The sequence below is a fragment of the Mauremys reevesii genome, linkage group 23 (genome assembly GCF_016161935.1).
Source record: "Mauremys reevesii isolate NIE-2019 linkage group 23, ASM1616193v1, whole genome shotgun sequence".
NCBI lineage: Eukaryota > Metazoa > Chordata > Testudines > Geoemydidae > Mauremys > Mauremys reevesii.
In genome coordinates, this window is record NC_052645.1 from 3,180,305 (window position 1) to 3,207,263 (window position 26,959).

The 26,959-nt window shown below is 51.1% G+C and overlaps 2 non-coding genes across 2 annotated transcripts; one reads left to right on the forward strand and one right to left on the reverse strand.

Annotated features, from left to right (window-relative positions):
• Positions 1-9,688: 9,688 nt before the first annotated feature.
• Positions 9,689-9,760, reverse strand: TRNAC-GCA. Its single transcript has one exon. It is a non-coding gene; the product is annotated as a tRNA-Cys (tRNA).
• A 9,205-nt stretch (positions 9,761-18,965) lies between these two features.
• Positions 18,966-19,039, forward strand: TRNAT-UGU. Its single transcript has one exon. It is a non-coding gene; the product is annotated as a tRNA-Thr (tRNA).
• The last annotated feature ends 7,920 nt before the right edge of the window (positions 19,040-26,959 follow it).

The following is a 26,959-nucleotide window of genomic DNA, read 5'->3' on the forward strand; positions in this document are numbered from 1 at the left end:
GCACCCCAGCCTCCAAAATCACTCAGGCTGCACTTTCTGCACGACTAGGTGCTGGCTGAGGGGGGCGTGGGAATTGGTGGCCTCTGCTGCAGGTGATGGGCATCTCAGGTACTTAAAGCCATGGCCTAGAGGAGGGAAGTGCCTAACTCCAGAGTCTGCAGCTGCCTAGGGCCAGCGCTGAGGATTTAGAGTCCCTAGTGCTGCCATTGCAAGGTTCAAGCATGCTCAGCCCTGGCATTGCCACCCCTCCTGCGGCTAGTAGCTGCAGCTGGCTAAGGCTGGCCTCTGGCAATTGGCCCCATGGCTGTAGCCAGAGAAGCTACAAGTGGCTCTGTGACTACTGGGGCCATTAAGCTAGAGCAGCTAAAGACACTGGAGTTAACCTCAAGGAACAGAGGTCACCAGCAGGAAAGGAATGTCAAGGGGAGCAGGGAAAGAGGGAGCAGGTCAGGCTTGCAGAGGGAGCTTCCAGCTGGGTGGGAGCATGTCCAAAGTGGAAAGGAAACAAGTATGGGGAGAGGTGGTGGTGACCAGGTAGCAGACTAGCATGTAGATGGGAACAGAGGGAGAGAGGCTGGTGTCTTCGGATTCCCAAGGGCTCAGTCCTGACTTTGGGGAGATGGTGTTTGCAGGTGGCTGGTTCACATGGCAGGATGGGGGCTGGGGGGGGGGATCTGTCAGAACTGAGCAGGTATCTGCTGGCTTTAGAACTCTGAGCTGAGACTCGGACCACATGCCGTGACTGGTGACATAGGGGGGTACTGGAGACATGGCTACAGAAGGTATGAATGAGGAAGGAGATAAATCTGGGGAGTTTCCTTGGTCACTGTGATAGTTCTACTCACTGCGGACACTGGTAAACCCACATGGGTGTACAGCTCAATGAGAAAACCCGGGGGCCGAGGGAGCTGTGTATGGCAATGCATATAGCCATGTAGGGGTGTGATCAAAATGAAAAATGTCTCTGAGGTTCAGTACCGGGTATACTATGGCACCAATGGCACTGCCCCACCAGGCCAACACTTGGAGCCCACAGTGACTAGAAATACATTTGGTGTCGGGGCCCACAAAAGGCTAACCCGGCCCTGACTGCCCGAGCACTATTTCAGCCCCACATTTTTGGGTGGACTTCCCACAGTGGGAGCTGCAGAGCAGTCCTCCATGACACGCACACACACACACCTCCTGGTGTTGGGAGGGGAACAGGAGAAAGGACAAAAGAAGCAAGAGATGAAGAGAAAGGAGGGAGGGAGGGATGGAGGAAGAGGTGAAACAAAAAGGACAAACCCTAATGTCCCCAGTGATTCTAAGGGACAAAATCTCAGGTGTGGAATAAAATTCTGCCTCCTTAAGCTCATGTGGTGATAGTAGACACTCTACTAGCTGCTCGGCTCCACTCACCCAGTGGCTGCACAAACTGCTCCACTCTGCTCTGCCCACTGCTCTGCTCCATGGTATTGCTTCAGGCTCCCCCACTCATTAGCACAGTACTCAGTGCTCTCAGCTCAACAAGTCCAGCTCTTCAGTGATTTCAGCTCTTCAGTGATTTCAGCTCATAGCAGGGGAGCCCCAGTGCCAGTGAATTCAGCTCAGTAACCTTTATCAAGTGGGTATTCACCCACGAAAGCTCATGCTGCAAAAACATTTGTTAGTCTATAAGGTGCCACAGGATTCTTTGCAACCTTTATCAAGATTCTTAAGGAAATCAAAAATTACCTCTGACATTCCACAGTGGAGAGAGACATAGGTGGAACTGGTGCTTCTGGCTCACACAAGGAGTTTATACCACCAAGTACAGATATCTGTCCCCAGCCTCTCTCTTTTCAATGGGTTTTGGAACCCATGTCCCTTGTCTAGCAAGTGCTTTTTAGTTGATAGTGAAACCCTTTATCATAAGACAATTTTGTAGTTCCTCAAAACATAGTGGTGGTAGTAGACACTCTACCTGACCCTCTTGTATAATTTAATTACCAAACTTCTATCAAATGTGACTGCACAGAGCTGCACATACAGTTACGTACAGTTACATTCAGTGAAAGTGAGCAACAGTCCCCAGAACTCACTGACGGGAGCCTTAAAATATCTGCCAGTGGCACAGGTACTTTTTAAATACCGAGACGTGCAGTGGCACATCTTTCATGGGAACCGGCCGGCGTGTGCATGGCCGACGTATGCAGAGCAAAGGTTGCCCACAGGCGCTGTGTCAGGCTTTGGCACCGCGTGAAACACAATGGACCACTTTCTGGTGGCTGGTTTTTTTTCCCCAACAGGTGTGGGGACTTCTGGAGAGAGGGATGGATGGAGGAAAAGGTGAAACAGAAAGGACAAACTCTAATGTCCCCACTGATTCTATGGGACAAAATCCCAAGTGTGAAATAAAATTCTGCCTCCTTAAGCTCGTGTTTTCCATGCCTAGAATTCAACTGTAACCAGATGGATCAGACTGAACAGGTTTCAAACCTCGAGGAGGCTCTTACCTTCTAAACAGGGATAGCTATTTTCTAGTAAAATCAAAGGGAAGGAGAAAACTTGAAAGAGGTTCCTCCTGGCACTCACATCCATGAACCCGAATACTCTCTCAGTCCTCAAAGAGAGACCTCGAGAAGGAGACTTGCTGAAGCAAAGCCACAGGGGTCTCTGAGGTTTCCCTGGTCCCTCGCCCCTGTCCTGCCTGGCTGATGTCAGCATCTCTCTGTGAGGTCACCACCTCCCCACCACCTTTGACCAATGGTCTGAGGTCCTGCAAAAGCCTTTGTGATGTCACTGCCACACCCTCCCTTGCTGTGCTAATGTCCTGCCCCTGGCCAGGCACTTTGGAGGTTTGAGCTACTCCCTGTGGATCACCCCACTCAAGGAGCATTCGTTCTAGGAAGCAAGCCGGCTAGACAGGAAAACATCAGATGCTGCTCCCAATGCTACGCTCAGTTTTTCAGAAATTAGTCAACTTTATGGCCAGAAGAGACCATTAGAGCATCTAATCTGACCCCCTGCATATCACAGGCCTCCTGTATGACACAATAGCTACTTCTGGAGCAAACACATTCCAGAAAAGCATCTAGTCTTCATTAAAAGCAGCAAAGAATCCTGTGGCACCTTATAGACTAACAGACGTTTTGCAGCATGAGCTTTCGTGGGTGAATGCCCACTTCGTCGGATGCAAGAGTGGAAATTTCCAGGGGCCGGTAAATATAAGCAAGCAAGAAGCAAGCTAGAGATAACGAGGTTAAATCAATCAGGGAGGATGAGGCCCTGTTCTAGCAGTTGAGGTGTGAAAACCAAGGGAGGAGAAACTGGTTCTGTAGTTGGCAAGCCATTCACAGTCTTTGTTTAATCCTAAACTGATGGTGTCAAATTTGCAAATGAACTGAAGCTCAGCAGTTTCTCTTAGAAGTCTGGTCCTAAAGTTTTTTTGCTGGAGGATGGCCACCTTAAGATCTGCTATTGTGTGGCCAGGGAGGTTGAAGTGTTCTCCTACAGGTTTTTGTATATTGCCATTCCTAATATCTGATTTGTGTCCATTTATCCTTTTCCTTAGAGACTGTCCAGTTTGGCCGATGTACATAGCAGAAGGGCATTGCTGGCATATGATGGCATATATTACATTGGTGGATGTGCAGGTGAATGAACCGGTGATGGTGTGGCTGATCTGGTTAGGTCCTGTGATGGTGTTGCTGGTGTAGATATGTGGGCAGAGTTAGCATCGAGGTTTGTTGCATGGATTGGTTCCTGAGCTAGAGTTACTGTTTGGGCCTGGGGCTGAAGCCAAAAGTCTGAGCCCCACCACCCAGGGCTGAATCCCTCAAGCTCTGGTTTTGCCCTCCCCTACCTGGGGCAGGGCTCAGGCTTTGTCTCCCCTGCCTCTGTCCAGTATGGAGGGGCCTGGTCCCTCTTTCCAGGATCATGTAGTAAGTTTTTTTTTGGCAGAAGGGGGCTGCAGTGAAAGGAAGTTTGAGAAACCCTGGCATAGAGCCTCTGAATATGTCTAGACTTGGCTCCCTGGGGCATGGTGGGTGATCAGACACTGAACGTGCAGCCATAGAGACACCACACACCAGCCTTGCCTAACAGGCAAGAATCAAACCTCCACAGACAAGTGGCTGTTGTTTTCTAACCCATCTCCCTAAGCACTCAGCCACCACCACTTAACCCCACTCTTCTTTTACCACTAGCTCCTGCACTCCCTACCCTTGCACCTCCTTCACCCCTAACTCCTGCCCCCTCCTGTGCCCCCTTTGCCCTTAACTCCCTGGGCCACCAGCCATTGCCCCTCTCCTGCAGCCCCTTCACATGGTTCCAGTGCTGGGGGCCCGCACTTGTTCTCCCTTTCCCTGGGCTTTGGCATCACTAGCCCCTGATTAGTGAGTAGGGTTCAGTGATCCCCAAAATGTGGGGCATGACTCCTAGGGGGACACAGAGGAACATTCATGGGGACACCTCAGGGCCTGAGCCAGCCCCCATGGAGGGAGCAGCACTCAGCCCCACTCTGTCCCAGCTCTTCCCCAACCCCACCCTCAGCCTGGGCCTCTGGCTCCCAGCTCGGCCTCGACCCCCTTACCCCTGTCTGCACCCCTCTCCCCAGCAAGCAACAGCCCCACTCCCAGCCCCGGTTCTTGACCGTGGCTTCTGATGGGCCACAGCCATGGCTAAGAGGGCACAGAGTGAAATGTTTGGGGACCACTAGTTTAGGGTGACGTTCTCAATCACTTCTATGAAGTCCAATAAAAGCTATTCCTCACCCACCCACCCCTCCATCAGGACAGACTAGGTATGTTCTGCTGCCCTTCACTCATGCAGGAAGGATAATAACATTTCATTCAACTCAATCCTAAAGTGATTTGTAACCCACCACCAGCCAAAACTGGTCATTTTGGGAAAGCGGCCCCATCATGCTGCAATCTAGGCAGAGTAGGTGTGTCTGTGCATACACGGTCTGTTCCTGAAGTCTTTCCCCCAGCTCCTCACTAGATGTGAGGGGGGAGCTCATTCAGCCCCTGCTTCTGCTTAGTATTTAAAAACTCCTTATTGTCCCTATCTCTGCTGGCCTTAGATTTCTCCACCTGTCCCTTCCTTGACAATTCAAGTGAGGTGGCCAAGTGGTTAAGGTGGAGGACTGTTAATCTATTGTGCTCTGCATGCATGGGTTCAAATCTCCTCATCAGATGCATTTAGTTTTCACCCCTCCTTTACAGACAACCATCTCCCCCTTTGGTACAATAACAGAGCCAACAGTGTTGCTTCATGCAAACAAAAACCTCAGAAACTCAGGACCCCCTCTTGCTTTAAATAAAATGTCTAAATCCCCGATTTCTTTTAAAAAAATTCTCTAGTGCTCTATTTCTTAGTTTTTATCTCAAAAGGGAACATCCTCATCATCTCCCCCAAACACCCTGGGACCTGCCCAAATTATTAAAATACCCTCAACCCGAGCAAGTGAACCAGAGCTAGTGTCTAGGACAAGCTGTTCTGAAGGAGGCAACTCCAACATTTTCTCTCTGCTTCCCTTGGCAAGGTCTGACTGAGAAAACAAAATTCCCCAAACTGAAAATTTTCTGCTGAAAAAACAATACTAGTCTGTTTGGGGACTTTGGTTTGCAAGTATTATTGTTATTATTCTCTTCTGTTTCTGAGTCAGTTCAGTTCAGTCTTTGTCCTCCAGGTGTGTTTCCAGCTGCTGAGTTGTGGGGGAGAGAGGCCAAGTCATGATGTCTCTTCCCATCTTTCATAGATTCTTCCAACTTGCTAGGAAGCTCCTTTGCTACCATGTGAGTCAAGCAGTGTCCATTGTCGCTGTGCTATCTCGGAGAAGCCTGCATTGTACACGGTTCCTGGGCTAGTCCTTGGCAGTGTGGATCCCTTCAATGGGCCAGCAGCGAGTCTGGCTCCTCCCTTGTCGCACCTGAAAGGCTGGTGGGGGGCATTTCCCCACCTCATAACATATCTCAGTAACACACACAGAGCAAAACTTCATAACTTCCCAACCAATGCGAGCACACACAATCCAACACGATGTTAATGTTCAACAGATCAAGACTTTTTAAATGATACCTCACCAGGCAGACTTTGTACAAACCATCTCATCGTTATATGAGTGGTGAATATGGGGCTTGCAGGGTGCTGCTTTGAGCACAGCGTGCCACACCTGGGCTTACATTGCAATGGAGACGTACCCTTAGAGTCCATCTCTCCTGGGATAAAGATGGCAGCAGGGCTGGCCTGGGTCATCTGACTTGGGCTCCTGGGCGTAAAGCTGAGGGGCTAAAAACTGGTGCAGATATTTGTGTTCACACTGAAGCCTGGGTTCAGAAACCCTCATGGGGCCTCAGAGGTTGGGCTCAAGCCCATATGTCTGCACTGTAATTTTATAAAGGTTGGGAGGGAGTTTAGCGAGTGGAAATGGTAAAACCACATTGAGGGGACTGGGCCACTGACCTATCAGCTCTTAACACCCAAACTTTCAGTAACTCTATTATCAGTGCCTGCGAGTGTAATTTAAGCCATAGGTCCATCTAGCTCTGAATCTTCTCTTCTGACAATAGCCAATACCAGGTGCCCCAAAAGCCACTCCTGAAGGCACCCCTGGGAGTTGAACCCAGGATCTCTTGTTTACAAAAGAGGTATTTTAACCAGCTAAGCCATGATACCTGCTATTACTTAAAGCATTGTCTTTGCCCACACCTGACTCTCTGCCAATCCCCACAGGGCCCTGACAAGTGTTGCTCGTGTTTGGATTCTGTAAAGCAGAGGAGCAGGTGAAGTTTTGCTCCCACGGTGTGTGTGTGATTCTTTGGACAGGTCTACACTACAAAATTAGGTTGGTGTAATTACATTACTTAGGCTGACAATGCAGTTCTATCAACCTAATCCCGGTGTAGATAGTGGCTCAGCTGTCAGAACTTTCTGGAGCTATGAAAGGGGAGGGGCCCCGCCTCTGTAGCAGGAATGCAGGGCAGGCGAGTTCATTGTGGGATACTGGTGATGGCCAGTTATGGTGATATAATGACCAGCAGCATTTACACTGACAATTTGTCACTTTTAGTTTGCTGCACAAAGCTCTAGGCCTCTCATCAAGGTGGTTTTATTTTGTCACCAAAACAGGGCAGTTTTGTCACCAGACGTGGCATTGCAGTGTGTGCACCAGCCAAAAGCTGCTGATCGAGGGAGCGTTGTGTGTTTTTCACAGACCTGAGCAATATAATGATGCTGAAATAACTTTGTAGTGCAGACCTGGCCAAAGATTCACACACACACACACACACACACCCACCCACCCACCCACACACACACACACACACACAGAGCTTGCAAGGAAAACCTCACCTGCTCCTCTGCTTTGCAGAATCCAAACACAAGCAAAGCTTTTCAGGCCCCAGTGGGGATGGCAGGGAGTCAGGTGTGAGCAGACAATGTATTTTCACCACAGGCAGGCACCATGGCTTAGCTAGCTAAGAGCTTGTTCTGTAAATAAGAGATCCTGGGTTCAACTCCCAGTGGTACCTTGTTGATGAACTCTTGGGTGTACTTGGTATTGGCTACTTTCAGACAACCGTACACAGAGCTAGATGGGCCTTGAGTCCAGCCCAGTACAGCTGTTTAAATTACACTCACAGGCACTGATAACAGAGTTACTGAAAGTTTGAGTGTTAAGAGCTGATAGGTCAGTGGTCCAGTCCCCTCAATGCATTTTTACCATTCCAGGGGAGCAACCACGGCAGTTTTGGGGAGAGCTCTGGCTGCCAGGGGATCCAGCTAGGAGAGGGCGTGCTGGGAGCTCTGGAGGCCAGTCCAGTGGGGCTGTCAGAGGCGGCTTTACCAGTGGGGAGGTGCTAGGTCACATGTTGGTGGGATGGGGAAGTAGGGACTACAGGATGTGAGGCTGGCTAAAATGAAACTGTCCAAAAAAACCTCCCCCTTTGCTCCAGCTAAAGGCCCTACTTTGGCCTCTCCCCCTTTCATAAAAATCTCCATATCTACCCCGGCTCTCAGAAACCCCCTTTCTCCCATGGGTATTTTCACAGTTTCTTCCTTTTTTCATGGTCTCGTACAAGTATTTTTGCCATGGAAATGATCAAGTACATTTAACATGAGAAAAACAATCAAACGACACATCTGTATCTCCTTCCTCAAGCATGGTGTGTCTCAATTTATCTATAGAAAAGTCTAGGCAGGCAGAGTCACTCCTATGCTGTTTAGGGATGGGATAGCTCAGTGGTTTGTGCATTAACTTACTAAATGCAGGGTTGTGAGTTCAATTATTGAGAGGCCCCTTAGAAATCTGGGGCAAAATCAGTACTTGGTTCTGCTAGTGAAGGCAGGGGGCTGGACTCATTGGTCTCTTCCAGTTCTAGGAGATAGGGTACCTCCAGTATCTTTTTTTTCTTACTTCACATCAGGCCCAGGACTTGCACCCAGGAGTTCTTGGGGCCATGGGACAGAACTGAGCTTCACTGGCAGCAGTGAGGGAGAACGGTTGGGACTGAGCTGTCTGGGGAATATTTTAATCCTTATCTAATTTTCAGAGGATTAAATCAATGCGGCTTCCACTTCTCCATCTCTCCCAAGGAAATGATGTTTCTGTGCAAAGTACCCAAACCTTTTAACAATAAGAAGTGAAATGAAATGGCCACATGATGGCAACAGAACCTAAGAAATGTGTTAGTCTCTAAGGTGCCACACGTACTCCTGTTCTTTTTGAGGATACAGACTAACACAGCTGCTCCTCTGAAACCAAAGTGATGAGAAGCCATGTTCTTGTTCAATGAGCATTGAAGCTGAAAAGGGAGATGTTTTTTTTGTTTGATTTCTAGGCCCCCACCTCTAATCTACTAGACACCCCTTTCCTCCCACAGCCAGGAATAGAACCCCACAGGCATGACTACTAGCCTCCCAACCCTGCTCCCTAGGAGAACCTCTGAGACCCCTCTGCTTGCCCCTCACCTCCCTGCTTGTACTGCACTTGAAACCCAATGGGGTTTCCTTCCGGCAGTTTTGACTCACTCCCAGGAAGGGTGTAATTTTAGGAGCAGGTTCCAAATAGTGCAATTAACCAGCCAGAAGGGGCAGCAGATGTCAGTGTAGGAGCCATTGAAATAACTCTGCACTTACTTAGAGGCAGACATAATGAGCTCTACCGTTGGTAAACATACAGAGACTCTGCTGCTGCTCATGAACTAGCAGCACATGACCTGTAAACAGCTGCTATTCGAATGCGTCTGAAAGTTACAAGGAACAATGATCTGTGTTAAAGGAAGGTTGACATTTATTAGAGCCCCAATTGATGCCATGTGCACAAAGAGAGGTTTGAATGTGTAACAGGGAGTTTGGTAAATCTTGGTTATTTTATTTTTCTAAGAGATTCCTGTCCACCCCCAGGAGAGTTTTCAGTCCCAATGGCAACTTACTTACTAAATGTAATACAGACTAGTCCATGCCTCCCACGTGGATGTGGTTCTTGTTCTTCTGCACATTGTAGCCCATGGAGGCCAAGGACCTGCAAATGTGTCTTCATGTGCCTGTGTTTCATTGATGAAAACAAACCTAGACACTTAGAGGATTGGAACTGATTTCAGCTGGGGACATGTTTGCTAGGTTTTTATGCATTTGCACAGGAAAACATTGAGTGTGTCCATTCATTTCAGGGATCCCTATTTAGTGGAGCTCCTGAAATAGAAACTGAAAGAACAACTTTGTAAGGGGGCACTTGGATTTGAACCAAGAACCACTTGATCTGCAGTCAAACACTCTACCCCTGAGCTATACCCCCGTGACATTTACACAGCCAAGTCCATAATCTTAAGGATTTTGAAGGACGGGCTCTGCCTCAGAGAGCTCCTTTTCTATTCCCAGACCACAGGGGTTTTAAAAATGGGGTTTGATTAAACTTTATATACACATGTAGACACCACAGCTTGCACACCCACCAGCATAGCTTCCCCCCACTGACATAGCTACCACCTCTCGGGGAGATGGGTTAACTGCACGGATGGGACAGTTCTCTCCCCTCCGCTTAGAGCAGCTTCATTATTTATGAATAGGTGGGAAATAACCTCCTGAATGGACAGCAACCAATGTATCAGATATTGCTGTGCCTGCATTCAATATGGGTAACTGGTCATATTGGGCTGGATTAGTAGGAGCGTTGCCAGCAGATGGAGGGAAGTGATTATTCCCCTCTATTCAGCACTGGTGAGGCCACATCTGGAGCATTGCGTCCAGTTTTCACGCCCCCCCCACTACAGAAACAAATTGTAGAGAGTCTAGGGGAGGGCAACAAATCCTGCCAACTACAGAGGATGTTGTGGTTCTTTAGTTTCAGTGGAGCTGGGTCTTGTTTCACTCTTAAGCTATGTCTACATGAAAGAATAATGTGGCTTTAGTTAAAGTGTTTTAATTGAACAGCTGTTGCATGTCCACCCTGTGTCACCAGAGCACATCCATGCTAGCATCTCTTGGATTGCCACAGAGAGCAGTGCATTGTGGGTAGCTGGCTGCAGGGTGCTTTGGGAAATGTTTGCAATGCCTCACGGGCTGCATCGCATGATGCAGGTTTCTATCCTATCAGGTTTCTATCAGGTTTCTTCTAGTAGGATGCCCATTGGTCCATGGGCATCCTACTAGATTGCCAGCTGCTTTTCAACTGCAATGTGCGTGGTGGGGAGAGACAGTGTGTGCGTTGCGGAAGAGTGAGTGTGTCGCACACTGTCTCTAAGTTCAGACAGCTGCTGGAAGCGACCAGTCCTGAGGCAGGGGACAGCCCCGACATCAGCCCCCTTCTCTCACTGGCTCAGCTCAGCACAGCACTCTCTGTCTCACACACACACACACACACTGCTGCCTGCTCAGCTCTGTGTCAGGGGTGCTGGAACAGGGGGTTTAGAGCACCATGGCCCCACCACTCTTTACTGGCTGTTAGGAGAAATGATGGGGGGGGGGAGGGTGCAGTCTTGGGGAAGAGGCGTCTGTGGGTGTGGCCTTGGGGGGAGAGGTGGTGTGAGTGGGGGTCCTTAGGGAAGGGGTGTCATGGGGGTGCCACAGTTTGGACAATGGTGCCCCCCCCCCACTGTAAGGAAGCTTCTGCCACCCCGGCTCTGTGTTGGCAGAGCGGGAGAGAGCAGCATCCACGGCAGTGATTTGCTCCCCGGGGCTCCGGCAGGGGGGCTCGGGAGGTGATTTAAAGGGCCCAGGGCTTCGGCCGCAGCAGGGAGCCCTGGACCCTTGAAATCACCAGCCTGGGGAAGCCGGGCCGGGCTGGCACAGCGTACCGGCTCTTGCCGGTAACCCATACCGGAACATACCGGCTTACTTTCACCTCCGGAAATTCCTCACGTGGATCAATAACTGGTTAAAAGACAAGAAACAAAGGGTAGGACTAAATGGTCAGTTTTCAGGATGGAAACAGGTAACTAGTGGTGTCTGTACTGGGACCAGGACTAGTCAACATATTCATAAATAGTCTGCTAAAAAGTGAGCTGACAAAATTTGCAGATGATCCAAAACTACCGGCTTGTTGCCTAGAACGAATGCTCCTTGAATGGGGTGATCCACAGGGAGTAGCTCAAACCTCCACAGTGCCTGGGCAGGGGCAGGACATTAGCCCAGCAAGGGAGGGGTGTGGCAGTGACATCACAAAGGCCTTTTGCAGGACCTCAGACTATTGGTCAAAGGTGGTGGGGAGGTGGTGACCTCACAGAGAGATGCTGACATCAGCCAGGCAGGACAGGGGCGAGGGGCCAGGGAAACCTCAGAGACCCTGTGGCTTTGCTTCAGCAAGTCTCCTTCTCCAGGTCTCTCTCTGAGGACTGAGAGAGCATTCGGGTTCACGTACATGAGTGCCAGGAGGATCCTCTTTCGAGTTTTCTCCTTCCCTTTTCCTGATTTTACTAGAAAACAGCCGTCCCTGTTTAGAAGGTAAGAGCCTCCTCGAGATTTGAAACCTGTTCAGTCTGATCCATCTGGTGACAGTTGAATTCTAGGCATGGAAAACACGAGCTAAGGAGGCCGAATTTTATTCCGCACCTGGGATTTTGTCCCTTAGAATCACTGGGGACATTGGGGTTTGTCCTTTTTGTTTTACCTTTTCCTCCATCCATCCCGTCCTCCTTTCTCTTCATCCCTTGCTTCTTTTGTCCTTTCTCCTGTTCCCCTCCCAACACCAGGAGGGGTGTGTGTGTGTATGTGTGTGTGTATGTGTGTTGCGGGGGAGTGCTCGGCAGCTCCCACTGTGGGAGGTCCACCCAAAAATGTGGGGCTGAAATAGTGCTCGGGCAGTGATCCCCACCGGTGACCTGGGCCATCCTTTTGGCTCTCTGGTGAGAACCCTCAGCCTCCCGTCCTCAGTCTCTACCCTGATTGGCTGAGCAGGGGGTTATTGACAGGGAGGAGACTCAGGTCCTTGTTCTCTTTTAAGACCAAGTAAATAAGTCAGAACCAGTCATATGTTTGATGAATTTTGCTGCTTCTCTGCATTAATGGTCTCTGAGCAGTTCATGATTCTCTCTAACCTTGCAGTTCTCCTCAAATACTTACTGAATAATTACTGTGCACTGTTGTTGGTCTGGAGCTCATGTGAGAGCACTTTATTCAGGTCATTCAATGTCTGAAATTCAAGATCCGATGGTTAGTTTGAAAATCAGGGCTCTTGGGTCCTATTCCCAACTCTGCCACTGGCTGGCTGTGTGACCTAAGCCAAGTCAATTCTCCTTTCTCAGCCTTAGCTTCTCCCTCTTTCAAGTAGGGATAATAATGATCTGCTGCTACCTACCTCATGGTGAGTGGAGGATGGGGATCCATTGGAGAGTGTCACTAGGAGTAGTGCATAATATGAGGTGTCCTATCACGTTTACTCTGATCAGATTGTGACATAATAAAATAGCTGAAATAGTCTATTTGATTTGTATTTTTTTTATTTTGAAATTGTTAAGAGCAGCAACTACTTAGCTTAGACTGACTGAAGCATCTTATCTCATGTTTGTGATCTAAGTGTCTCTTGTGTGCGATGAGACCATTTAACACACTGTGACAAACAGGAGATGCTTTTGTTTGGCAACAAAATATTTGTGCAAAGAACTTTCATCCCACTTGTTTTGAGTTCGAGAAACAAACTGGTTTAGTCTGAATGGGATTTTCTGACAGAAATGGTTTCAGTTAAATTTCCCCACCATCTCGATTCCTGGGCTCTATCCCTGCCGCTGGGGGGGTTTGCTGTTTGTTAGAACAGGAATCAGGACAGGTGACGTCTCTTTCTGACTCTGCCACCACCTTGCTGTGTAGGCCCTTGGGTAGGTCACTTCCCTTCTCTGCACCTCAGGCTCCTCCCCATCTGTCCAATGGGAACAGGGACAATTCTCAAACTCTGGGCGGTCGTGAGCCTGAGTGAGATAAGGGGCGTTAAAGCCCTCTGTGAAGGAGAAAGGGGAGTTTCTCGGTGTTTAGCACCAAGGAATTGTAAAGTTTGCTAAACAAGTTTGCTAAAGTCTGCGGAAACAAGAAATGGTCAGAGCCAAACTTTTTAACCACTGCCTTTTTTAAAGCCCATTCAGGGATGTGAGTCCCTGTCTCTTAGGTACCTGGGGTTCTTTGCCAGCAGGAGAGAACAGGTCCTACCTCTGTTTTTGTGGCTTTAACAAACCAGGTGCTGTGCCCCAGTTCTCATCTGAGATCCCTGAAAAAGAACATCTTCCCATCCTTGAACAAGACAGGACCTATCTTTAAAAGGGGAACAAAGAGACCCCTGGGACTTACAGACTAGCTAGCCTCACTTCCACAGCTGGAGCGATCCTGGAATACATTCTTAAACAATCACTTTGTCAGCAGCACCTACAGGACACTTTGGTTCTTAGGACGAGTGAGCATGGATTTGTCAAGAACAAATCATTCCAAACCAATCCGCTTTCCTTCTTCGGCAGGGTTCCGGGCCTAGTGGAGGTGGGTAAACAGGAGATGGGATCTAGCTCAGTGTTACTAAGGCTTTTGACACAGTCCCGTAGGACATTCTCACGAGCAAACGAGGGAAATGCGGTCTAGATGCAATCAATGTAATGTGGGTGCAGAGCTGGTTGAAAGCCCAGACTCCAAGAGCCCGTCTCCATGTCTGGCTGTCCAACGGAGAGGGTGCACCTAGTGGGTCCGGCAGGGATCGGTCCGGGGTCCGGTACTAGTCAATGTTTTCATGAATGATTTGGAAATGGCTTTGCAGGATTTTGTATCCTGCAGCAAGTGACACTGACAGACAGACAGACAGACACACACACACACAACACACCCAGAGGGACATGCTAGCCCAACCCCCAAAGAAAGAAACAATCACACCCCCAGCCGTACTCACAATCACCCCCCCAACCATAATATTCACAATCATGCTCAGAGACACAACTGCACACAGTTCACTCCCACTGCTGCAAATACAAGGACCTCCTGCCCCACACAGCATGTGCCGAGGCCTGTGAAACTCACTGCCACTGGACAGCTACCAATGAGAATGATCCCCTCATGCTGGATCATCTGCTTGGCCCCCTACCCCCTCTCGGGATGCGCTGTGTGGTGTGGCTGGGGATTGTACAGTGGCACAGCACCAGGCAACGCAGAACGGACACCACACGCCCTGCCCCACCTCACCTAAGCTGCTCTCCAGGTGCATTGGAGCCCAGCACCCCACACCTTGGCACTCCTGCCCCACAGGGGGTGAGCTGCAGCCCCTGCCACACTCTGCAGAGGGGAGAAGGGTCAGGCCAGCCAGCCCTTGTAAGATGGGGAAATCACCACCGGGGTCGACAGTATGGGGGCTGTGACATACAGAGAAACGGTTGTTGCGCCAGCAGAGGGCAGCAGAGCATGCACACACACACACAATTGCAAACATACACAAACACATGCATGAATCCAGCCACACACACACAATTGCTAATATACACAAACACCCGCACAAATCCAGCCAACACCAACACAAGCCTGGGAGCCAGGGGAGCAGAGCAGGCTGGGGCTGGGTCACTCCACTTCCCGCAGGAATTAGCCGGCCCCCCATGTCCCACGATGGCCTGGGACCAGCCCCCTTCTGCTTCCCCCCATGGAGGCCTGGGGCCCCAGCCTGCTCTGCTCCCCTGGCTCCCAAGCTTGGGGGGAGGGGGGAACCGCCCCACAACACTCGCCGGCGGCGTGGCTGGGAGCCAGGGGAGTGGACCAGGCTGGGGCTGGGTCACTCCACTTACCATGCAGGGAGTGCAGGGAGGGGGGCGGGGCGGGGGCCATGGGGAAGAGCCGGGCAGCCCCCCCTGCAGCAGCTCCCCACCCCAGCTCATCTCCGCTCCGCCTTCTCCCCTGAGCTCGCCGGCACCGCTCCACTTCTCCCGCCTCCCAGGCTTGCGGTGCCAATCAGCTGTTTAGTGCGGCAAGCCTGGGAGGGGAGGAGAATCAGAGTGGGGGCGGTGTGCTCGGGGAGAAGACGGAGCAGAGGTGAGCTGGGACAGAGAGCGGTTCACCTGCACACACACACCCCCCGTTACTTGCTGCGGGCAGCCCTCCCCCCGCACCTCCCCCAGCCACCTGCCCCAGCTCACCTCCACTCCCCCGCCTCCCCTGAGTGCGCTTCTCAGCGCCCCCCAACCAGGGCCGGCTTTAGGAAGTGCGGGGCCCAATTCGAACAGTTTCGACGGGGCCTCGGCAGGAATGACTATTAAAAAAAATGTAAAAATACCACATGGGGCTTGTACTCACTGGGCGGTGCTCCGACTCTTCAGCAGCACTTCAGCGGCGGGTCCTTCACTCGTTCCAGGTGTGTTCGGTGGCACTGAAGGACCCACCGCCGAAGACCCAGAGCAAGCGAAGGACTCAGCGCCAAAGTGCCGACAAAGACCCGGAGCGCCGCCAGGTGAGTAAAAATTTAAAAGGCGACTCTAGCCAGGGAAAGGATTCTCACTGGGCGCGGGGCCCTCTTAGGCGCGGGGCCCGATTCGGGGGAATTGGTGGAATTGGCCTAAAGCCGGCCCTGCCCCCAGCCACTTGGCACCCTGGGCGGCTAACTAGTTCACTTAGTGGTTGCACCGGCCCTGGCCACTGCCTGTCAGCAGGATTCCTCCTCCTCCTCCTCAGTGCGACTAAATCTCTGCACCTAGACAGCCGGTCCATCCGCTGCACCTCAATCCCCCATGCCTGAGCCTCCCTGCCAAAGCCCTGCACCTGGCTCCAGAGAATTAAGTCTCACATCTCACTGGGAACTCGACTTCTTGTGCCCAGAGAGTCTCGGCCCCACTCAGTAGCTGACCTGAGAAACACAGTGTCTGCAAAAGCAGCCAAGAGTCGTGTGGCACCTCACAGACTAACAGACGTATTGGAGCATGAGCTTTCGTGGGTGAATCCCCCCTTCGTCGGATGCGTCAGTGTCGGCCTTTTCCAAAGAAGTGCCTGGAGGGCCTTTTTCTGTGTGACCATGTGGCCTAACGGATAAGGCGTCTGACTCCGGATCAGGCAATTGAGGGGTCGAGTCCCTTCGTGGTTGTGCTTGTGCAGTTTTACCTTTGGGCTGAACGTCCTTCAGGGCTAGAACCTCTTCTTGGCTGCTCAGGCCAATGCTCTGGCTTCAGCTAGAGCCCCAGGAAGGAGTTGGGGGTTGGGCATCACAAAGGCTGGGGCATGAGCCCCAGGTGCTTCCAGTCTCGCCTTTGCCCTTCCTGACTTGCCAAAGAAAATGGGCGGCTGCCCGGGCTAGAGTGTGGAGCAGTTTCCCTCTTCCAAATGTGCACCTGTCCCTGTGCTGGAGGGGGGTTGCTACATGGAGCCTGGGTGTTTCTCTGCTTGTCGCCAGCTGGGGAAAAGCCTCTTGGGGTAAAATCTCCTGCCCCACTGCCAAAGTGAGCACCTTGAGTGGGAACAGTAAGAGGCGCCACCATGGGGGCTGGCCCTGCTTTCCTACCGTCTTCGATAATGGCCACAGAGCATCAGCAGCCTCCCCACATGCTGGTCTGTGGGTGGCCTTCAGTGGGGTTTGGCATGGCAGGGAGCAGCCTGGCTGGGTGTTTTTGTGCCTGTCTGAAGGCCACACATAGGCATGGTCCTGCCCTCCTCTGGCCCTGACCTCAGTTGCTCTGTGGCTTTTAAGCCTTCCCTTGGAGCTGTCAGCACCAGCCGCCTCTGCTCCAGGTGCCCAGAGGAGGAGAGGTGTGCTGGGCTCTGTGACGAAGTGGGGGATTTTCTTAGGGTTTTCTGTGTTTTCCAGTGGTTTGCATGCACAGGGAGTGGGACTCAGTGTCCCCAGGTGTTACTGGTTTAACGAGGTGAGGGGAGAGGGAGTTTGTTGTTACAGAGGATCGGAGAGGGACTTGGGACCCCGGCTGATGGCCTGAAGGATGGAGACTCCAGCGACTGGTGACCTGGTGACCTGGAGACCCAGCTCAGGAGTCACAGCCAGTTCTGGCCAGTGAGAGGACAATGGGCTGCGGGGAGAGGACCCCGTGACCAACCTGTTCCAGCCAGAGGAGGGCAGAGAGGGGAGGAGGCCCAGGCAACCCTGTTTACCTGGAGAAAAGACAATGGACAGAGGTGGGGCTTGGGGCCCGGGATATCGGAGGCCCAGCTGGGGAGCAGGGGGACTCGGGGCGAGGGGAAGCAGGCAGAGCCCACCTGGCTGCAGGGGGACTGGGATGTGCTGGGCTGAGGGAGGCCAGGCCTGAGGCCCTGAGAGTTTCCTGTGCTGTGTTCAATGCTCAATAAACCCTCCTGTTTTATGCTGGCTGAGAGTCACTCCGGTCTAGAGAACAGGGGGCATCAACCCCTTCGGGGGTGAGGAGGCCCAGGGGGTCCAGAGCGCGTGGACTCCCTGAGGGGCCCACGGCGAGAGACAGACGTGCTAAGGCTCAGAGAGGTGCGGCTCCAGGAGGTGGAGGGGCCTGACCCCGAGAGAGAGTGGACCCCCGAGAAGGGCTGTTGCACTGAAAGGGGCACCCCCCACGGACCGCACGGGGCCAAGAGTGGGCACGATCTGTGAGTCCGTGACAGGCAGTGACATCACAAAGGCCTTTTGCAGGACCTCAGACTATTGGTCCAAGGTGGTGGGGAGGTGGTGACCTCACAGAGAGATGCTGACATCAGCCAGGCAGGACAGGGGCGAGGGGCCAGGGAAACCTCAGAGACCCTGTGGCTTTGCTTCAGCAAGTCTCCTTCTCCAGGTCTCTCTTTGAGGACTGAGAGAGTATTCGGGTTCACGGACATGAGCGCCAGGAGGAACCTCTTTCGAGTTTTCTCCTTCCCTTTTAGTGATTTTACTAGAAAACAGACGTCCCTGTTTAGAAGGTAAGAGCCTCCGCTAGGGAAGGGGTGTCCTGGGGGTGTCACAGTTCGGATGCTAGTGGCCCCCCCATGTAAGGAAGTTCCTGCTACCCTGCTCTGTGTTCGCAGGGCAGGAGAGAGCAGCATCCACCGCAGTGATTTGCTCCTGGCTGCTGCAGCAGAGCAGCAGGCTCAGAAGTTCCCAGAGCGATGAAAGGGGAGGGGCCCATGGCTCTGTAGCAGGAATGCAGGGCAGGCGAGTTCACAGAGGGTATTGTGGGATACTGGAGGAGGCCAGTTATGGTGATATAATGAACAGCAGCGTCTACATTGACACTCTCACTTTAAGTTTGCTGCAAAAAGCTCTAGACCGCTCATCGAAGTGGTTTTATTTTGTCAGCAAAACAGGGCAGTTTTGTCGCCAGACGTGGCATTGCAGTGTGTGCACCAGCCACAAGCTGCTAACTGAGGAAGCATAGTTTGTTTTTCACACATCTGAGCAATATAATTCTGCTGAAATAACTTTGTAGTGCAGACCTGGCCAAAGATTCTCACACACACACACACACACACACACACACAGACAGAGCTTGCAAGGAAAATGTCACCTGCTCCTCTGCTTTGCAGAATCCAAACACAAGCAAAGCTTGTCAGGCTCAGGTGGGGATGCAAAGAGGCAGGTGTGAGCAGACACTCTACCTTAATCACAAGCAGGCACCATGGTTTAGCTGGTTAAAGTACCTGTTTTGTAAGCAGGAGATCCTGGGTTCAACTCCCAGTGGTGCCTTGTTCAGATCCTTTTAGAGCACCTGGTATTGGCTACTGTCAGAAGACAAGTTTCAGAGCTAGATGGACCTTTGGTCTAGCCCAGTGTGGTTTTTCTTATGATTTAAATTACACTCACTGGCACTGATAATAGAGTTACTGATTGTTTGGGAGTTAAGAGCTGATAGGTCAGTGGTCCAAGCCCCTTGCAGGTGACCCCCTCCCTCTGGGACAGGGACAGGTCTGGGCTCTCGCACCAAATGCTCATTGTGGCTGCCAGAATCTGTGGGCAGCTCATTTAGTTTACAGCCAGGGTTGAGTCCTTGATTCACACATCAAGGATAACAACCCTTTGTTTCTCCTGCCCCAATAACATGGAGACTGGGAATCCAACACCAGCCACCAGTGATCATTTCGGCAAGCAACCCAACCTATTTCCAACATACTGTAAAATTCACATGCAGACTCATACACGAAACCTTGCAAGAAAATCTTCCTGAGGGGGTCTGAAGCACCTGCTGCTGGAGGGAAGGAGGGAGCCGTGGGTTGGGATTGAGGGGCACCGGGAATAGGAGGGGGCTGTACGTTGGGACAGAGGAGAAGGGTGAAGAGGAGCAGGCTCTGGTTGGGAGTGAGGAGCAGTGAGCATAGGAGGGACTGAGGGTTGGGTCTGAGGGGCACTGGGAAAAGAGGGGACGTGGGTTTGGGCTGAAGAGCATCTTCATTTGGGGATCCAGCAGGACAGGGGAAGGCAGCAGGTGATTCTAATTCCTTAGGGATATTCTGTGTGTTTGTATGTGTAGGGAAGGAACATGCTCTATGCCCAGAGGCCTTTATTCCTCCAGGCTGCAAGGACAGAGGGGATGTCAAGGAGTTGTTCCTTCAATCCCCCCCACACAAAGGCCCTTCTTAGGAAAGGAAAATCCTGAAGAGAAAGAGTAACACCAAAGAAGACTCCAGAAAGTCAGATTTTTACAATCATAGTGAGAAGTTTATCACCTGAGCAGGGACTTGAACCCTGGACCCTCAGATTAAAAGTCTGATGCTCTGCCAACTGAGCTAGCCAGGCTCACATAGGAAAAGTACAAGTTGGTGCAGAGGTGAAGCTAGTCAAGAAAAAGCAAGCAGGAAACAATAGGGGAAACCTGCTGCTCTCTCTCTCTTCCCAGCCCTGGCCTGGCCTCATATTAGTGCAGGTTAAAAAGATGGGAAAATATTGGCATCTATCAGACTTTCATAGCTGTACAAGACTCAGGCACAATACAGAGGTGCTCATCTGCAAGTGCTGAATGGTTGGATTGGCTAATGCAGCCTGTAGACGTCCAGGGCACACTGGGATATCGAGCCGAGTGTCCATCACCATCATCATTTCGAAGGGATAATGATAATGATGGGAAGGTTCACAACTGACTCAGCAGTTGCATACAAAGGTGCATGTTTGGCAGTTACGTTGGGAAATTCTGGCTCCTTCTCAGGCTCAGGTTGGCCACCCCGGTCTAGATGTAGAAGTTACAACATTTAAACTTGAAAGAGGGGCCAATTTCCCCATCATTTCCCACCTTTACATCCAAACACGATGACTTTCTGAATGAACCCTCCTCGTTCAGCCAGAAGATCTTGGGGTGGATGTAGGAGTCACTGGATAAAATTATCTGGACTCTGTTCAGAATCAGGTCAGAGCAGAGGTCCCTAGTGATCTAGTCTGCCTGTAAAATCTATATATCAACACCAAATATGGTGTGAAATTAATCCTCAGAAACGGCTGTTCCCCACCCAGACCCCAGCAAGGGGCTCTCCAAGGAAGGGGGCTGTTGAGGAAGGAAAGAAGAAAGATGTCCTCTCCCTGGAGGGACTGGGCTCTGCGCTTTGGACAGAAAGGAGGGGAAGGAAATGGTCACACGATGGCAGCAGAACCTAAGGAATGAAACACAATAGGCTTCTGAGCACGTTGCTTCTGAACAGAGAATGAACCTGACTCCCGCATCATGGGCTGGCTGGGAAGATGCTGGGAGTTCTCGTTCCCTGAGAACTGGCCTGGCTCCCTTCTCAACAGCAAACAAATCAATTCCACGTCCCCTCTCCAGAAAAACCAGCGTGGAGCCAAGGGCAGCAGGGGACGATTCCCTCCAGTTCCCACTGAGGCAGGAGAGAACCCAGGGTGTTTCTAGCAGAGCTTATGGAACTGACGTGGGGAAACCAGCCTTTAATAACAGGCAGTTCCAGTTTAAGCTAAGTGTTTTTAACAATTTTTACAACATTAAATAACCCTTCAATCGTAGTGTCACCATCCATAAAATTGCTTCAGCCTTATAGGTTCCCAAGTACAAAACTAAACATCTCTTCAAACACAAGGGAGTGGAGATCAGTCAGTGTTCAGAGCCATCCCACATAAAAGAACCATGTTGTGGTACATACTGGCCCCATCATGAGGCCATTGCCTTTCCCTCCTCTCTGTTAAAAGTTTTAGTATTTTGCACAGAAACTTTCTTCCCTCAGGAGAGACCTGGGAACCAGGGCTGCCAGCCAGACAAACACTTTTAAGAGGAGGCGTAACTTGTCAAAAAATGATCTCCCCTCTTCAGTTCAGTGACAGCCTGAAATGTTACTTGTCCCGGCAGAGCTGGAGGATTGAAAGCAGCTACATCAAACCCCTGTGTAGCTCGCAGGAATGAACATAAACACTCCCTTGTATCTGAAGAGATATTTAGTTTTACCCTTGGTAAACTATAAGACTAAAGGGAAAGGCAGTGGTGCCAAATATATAGAGTGAAACATGAAACAATCGTCATAGTTATGCCCATAGTGACTGCAAAATCTTTCTATATACTTCTTATTATTTTCTCTGGTGTCTAGACATTGACTAGACCTTGACCAAGAAATTTGGCTCTTGATAAAATAATCAACTACCCCTGGTTAATGCAATGGACTAGAAATTGACTGGGGTCTCTCCACGCAGTTTCAAATCCTGCCAGCTACAGATGCATTAGTATATTGTCATTACTGTTGTCTTAGTGCCTGAGCATCCACAGAGCCAAATCTGGTCTTGCTCTGAGGCTGTCTACACTTAAAATGCTGCTATAGCACTGTGGAGAAGACGGTTGCTACAGTGACAAGAGGGGTTTTCCATCCCTGTAATAGCTATGTTGACAGAACAATCTTTACTTTCATTTAGCACTAACTAACCATGGCTTAGGTCAGCTTAATTATACTGGTTCTGGGGTCTTTCACACCCTGATAGATGTACTTGTTAGAGGGTTTATCCCATCACCCTCCCATTCCCTGGTCCTTCTCGCGTGACCAGAGAGCAGCAATGCATGAAGTACAAAGGTGAAAACAATTCAATGTTTATTGGGGTAAACTTCCAGCAAGCAATGATTCCAATTTCCTTCCTCAGTGTCCCCCTTCCCAGCTCTGACACCACAGAGCTTTGCCTGTGTCCCTGTTCCCATTCCCTGTTCCTATTTCCCCCCTTAGCAAAACATAATTCCAATTCCCCTACCCCCATCCCCACTCCCACTCCCATTCCCATTTCCATTCCCATTCCCCCCCTTACTTCCTGACTGACTGCAGACTATATAGTAAAACTGGAGTTCTGCTTAGCTATGCCTTAACCAATCATTTTACTGAAATGTAACTAACCAATCCTAACATATTGTAACATGATTATCTAACCAATTATACCCCACCACCTTAATTGGTTTACACTCAACAAATTAATTATACAACAGACAGAAAGAATCACAGCACCAGACAGAGATTATACAGACAAGCAATAGGAAAATGGGGACTACAGTGATAGAACAACAAAGAAATGAGGATTTCACACCCCAGCTATTGATCAGTGAGTTGTTCCTAGATAGGATACTATCATGGTAGAGGTTGTGGGTGCTGGTTGCTTAACTGTCTGGCCCACAGGGCAGGATTTTGAGGTTCATCATTACTTTCTCAGAATGCCAGCACCCATCTTTTGTTCACTTAAAATGTGAGCAGGGAGATTACAACACCACAGAACTCATGGAGCTCCAGGAAATGTGTAACTTTAGGTCTGGGTGAGTGTGTCTAAAATTCAGCTGTGCTGTAGAAGGTCTCTAGGAGTTGAAAGAGATGTGCCATCTCGACCTCCCTAAAGAGTTCATCAACTATTAATGAAAACTAGGGTTGATAAGTCATGTTTTTTGTAGCAGGAGGATGGTGGACTGGTCTAAAGTGCCAGTTTTAAGACTCTTTTTTCCCTATCTCTTGGGTGTTCTGGTCTCTGCATAGAGATGTGGTTTCAAATCCCACTCCTGACATGACCATTTAATTCTATCTGGAGAAAATAGCCTCACTTCAATCTCCTGTGCAACAATAGAACCCCATTTGCTTAGCTTTGCTATTCCAGTAGTTGTGAGAGAAGCTCCAAACCAGGGGGAAACAGGGCCTGTTCTCTCGACCCATCAATTTTTGTCTTCCTTCATTCCAAGCCCTTTTCTCAGATACATCCGTATTTCCCACACTATTTTGTTTAATGTTCTTTGCTTTTATGAAACTTTAGAGTCATCATTTAATTGCCACACAACTGTACTTATGAAGTGAAGTGAAACACAATATATTTCGGATATTCTTGCAGAAGAGTTTTGCTTTCTGACCTGGAATTGAACAGGGGCTACCCGAGGGGGACAATGCTGCTCCCTTTTCTTGGCTCATCCAAAAAACATAAGTTCTTGGTGCCCTTTGTTTCCCTGTTCTTCAAAGGCAAATCAGCTGGTGTAGCAGCTACTGAGAAAGCCTTAGAAAAGGGCTCCCAAATTGACAGCAGCTGGTTTCTGTAGTCTAGTGGTTATCACATTTGCCTAACTTGCAAAAGATCCCTGGTTTAAAACCAGGCAGAAACATTGATACTTTCCTTCCTTTGGTCTTTTATCACTCCAAGTCCGTTCTTAACTACATCCGTAGCTTCTGTGCTTTCTTCCTCATTATTTTTTTCCTTTCATGGAGCTTTAAATTGAAAAGGAGAGGCTTAGCCGGCATTTTGAGGGAAGGAACAGACCATCATTTGGGAGACTGCCAGCTCCATAACAAATCTGAGCGGAGAAGAATCCCAACCCTTTGTCCTGCATATTCAGCTCCCAGCCAGCAGTTTTTCCCTTGCCTTTTTTTTTTTTTTTTGAGCTAACCTTGAGTCCAGGGCGCGCACACTCTCTCCACCCCACACATGGAATCTGGCCCTGCTGCAAAGTGACCCCTAAGAACCAGCAACCTGCACGAGAGCATGACTGGGGGGAAAGGGTTTCCCATGAAGCTTATAACCCACTGGATGCGTTGGAAAGAGGCAGGCTCTGAGTGTAACAGTCAGCAAAGAAGGCCTGTTTGGGGATGTGGCTCAGTGGTACAGTGCCTGATTCGCATGTATAAGGCCCTGGGTTCACTCCCCACGTTTGCCTTTCACCCTTGTTGCTTTGCTCATGCCCAGCTGGCATGTGGCCCAGCCAGTCTCCCTGCACAGGTTACAGTCCTGAGCAGTGATGGCAAAGTGCCAATTGCATGGAAGCTCGGGGGGGTTCTGCTCCTAAAGCACCAGGGTGACGCTAAGATTCCCATCCACTGAGCTGCTGGATGAGGCAGGACTGGAGAGAAGAGTCCCATCAGCACAGAGGGAGGGACAAGGCCATGGAGGGGCAGTCAGTGCTGAGAGAGGTCAGTGATTTACACAAGACAGGGGACTCTGGTTCTGGAGGGGACAGGAGGTGAGGGCAGCTTGTTTACAATGATGCTGAATAGAAAAAAAGGCTGGAGTCAATGAAACATGAGCGATAGAAGGAGAAGGGCAGCTCCACAGAGGGTCCTGGGTGCTCATACACCCCAGTTCACAAGTACACAACATAAGATTGGCCACACTGGGTCAGATCAACGGTCCATCTAGCCTAGTATCCTGTCTTCTTACAGTGGCCGATCCTAGGTGCCCCAGGGTTCCACAGGTTGACTGTGTGTTATGTGAAGAAATATTTCCTTTTGTTTGGTTTAAACCTGCTGCCTCTTCATTTCATTTGGTGACCCTTAGTTCTTGTGTCTAGAGGAGTAAATAACACTTCCTAATTTACTTTCTCCAACCCAGTCATTGCTTTATAGACCTCTATCATCTCTTTTCCAAGCTGAAAAGTCTCAGCCTTATTAATCACTCGTCATATGAAAGCTGCTCCGGACCCCTAATCATTTTTGTTGCCCTTTTCTTAACCTTTTCCAATTACAATATATCTTTTATCAGGTGGGGTGACCACATCTGCACGCAGTGTTCAAGATGTGGGTGTGCCATGGATTTCTGTAGAGGCGCCCTGGCTTGTCCTAGATAGAGAGACTAGACAACCAGGGATCCAGCCCCCTACAGTGATCCCATGGACAAGAACCTGGTTGTTAGTGGGGTGAAGGTTTCCTCTGGACAAAGGGGAGCTGAAATCCCTCAGTGTCCTGGAACTTAAGCAATGAAAGCTTCAAACCCTTTATAGCCGTGCGTTGAGGTGCATCAGCAGAAGGTTGGGCTGTAGCAGGGGTCGGCAACCGATGGCACACGTGCCAAAGATGGCATGCAAGCCAATTTTTAATGGCACGCTGGGGCCTGCCGGGACTCCAGCGTGCCATTAAAATCCTGCCAGCACGCCAACCCGCTGGCCCCTCCCCCGCCTTCCCCTGGAGCCCTGCCGCCGCACGCACAGCGCTCTGGGGGCCGGGCTCCGCACTCGCGGGGCAGCGTTTGGCTCTGCGGGGAGTGAAAGACGCTCCCCGCTCATCCAGCACCCTGCTGCCTTGCGCACAGCACTTTGAGGGGCGGGGCTGTGCACGGCAGCCGGGCTCCGAATGAGCAGGAAGCCTCATGGTAAGGGGTCTGGGGCTGGGGGTTTGGGGGTGCGGGGGCAATCAGGGGCCAGGGAGCAGGGTGGGTTGGATGGGGGTGGATCCCAGGGGTGGTTGGGGCGGGGTCTCTGGAGGGGGCAGTCAGGGACCGGGGGTGGATGGGGCATGGGAGTCCCGGGTCTGTTAGGAGGTGGGGGTGGATAGGAGACAGGGCAGTCAGGGAACAGGGAGCAAGGAGGGTTCTGGGGGCACTGTTTGGGGGGGCGGGTCTCTGGGGGAGTCAGGGAACAAGGAGCTGAGGGGGTTGGATGAGTCGGGAGTTCTGGGGGGGGCTGTCAGGAGGTAGGGGTGTGGAGAGTGGTTGTGGCAGGCAGAGAGCTGGGGGGTGTATGGGTCCAGAGTTCTGGGGGTCCTGTCAGGGGGCGGGGAGCAGTTAGATAGGCATGGGAGTCTGGGGGGTTCTGTCTGGGTGCGGGGGTGTGGATAAGGGTTGGGGCAGTCAGGGGACAGCTAGGGGGTAGGGTCTAGGGGGCAGTCAGGGGACACGGGGCAGGAGGCTTAGATAGGGAGTGGGGTCCCAGGAGGGGTAGTCGGGACAAGGAGCGGGGATGGGGTTCGGGGCCATCACCCAGCCCTCTGCCCGGAGCCCTGACCCCCCCCCACGCCCCCCTGCCCTGAGCCTTGCACCCCCACATCCCGCCCAGGCCCCTGCCCTGAGCCCTGTACCACCCAGCCCTTTGTTAACTCCTTCACCCCTCCACCCCCCCACCCCTGACTCTTGCATCCCCACATCCCCAGCCTCCCCACATCCCATGCACCCCGCACATCCCCACCCCACCCTGAGCACCAAACGGGAGCTCCTGCACCCTCTGCACACATTCCCACCTGCACCCTCACGCAAATGGGAGCTCCCCAGGTAAGTGCCCCCACACCCACACCGCCTGCCCCAACCCTGAGCCCCCTCCCTCATTCTAGCTCCTGGCCAGACCCTTCATCCCCAGCCCTGTGCTCGGTCCACTCCCACCCTCAGCTCAGTGCAGAGAGAGGAAGAGAATGGGCCAGAACCAGGGAGAAGGTAGGTACCCACTGTATGTGGGCAGGGCCGGGACCCCAC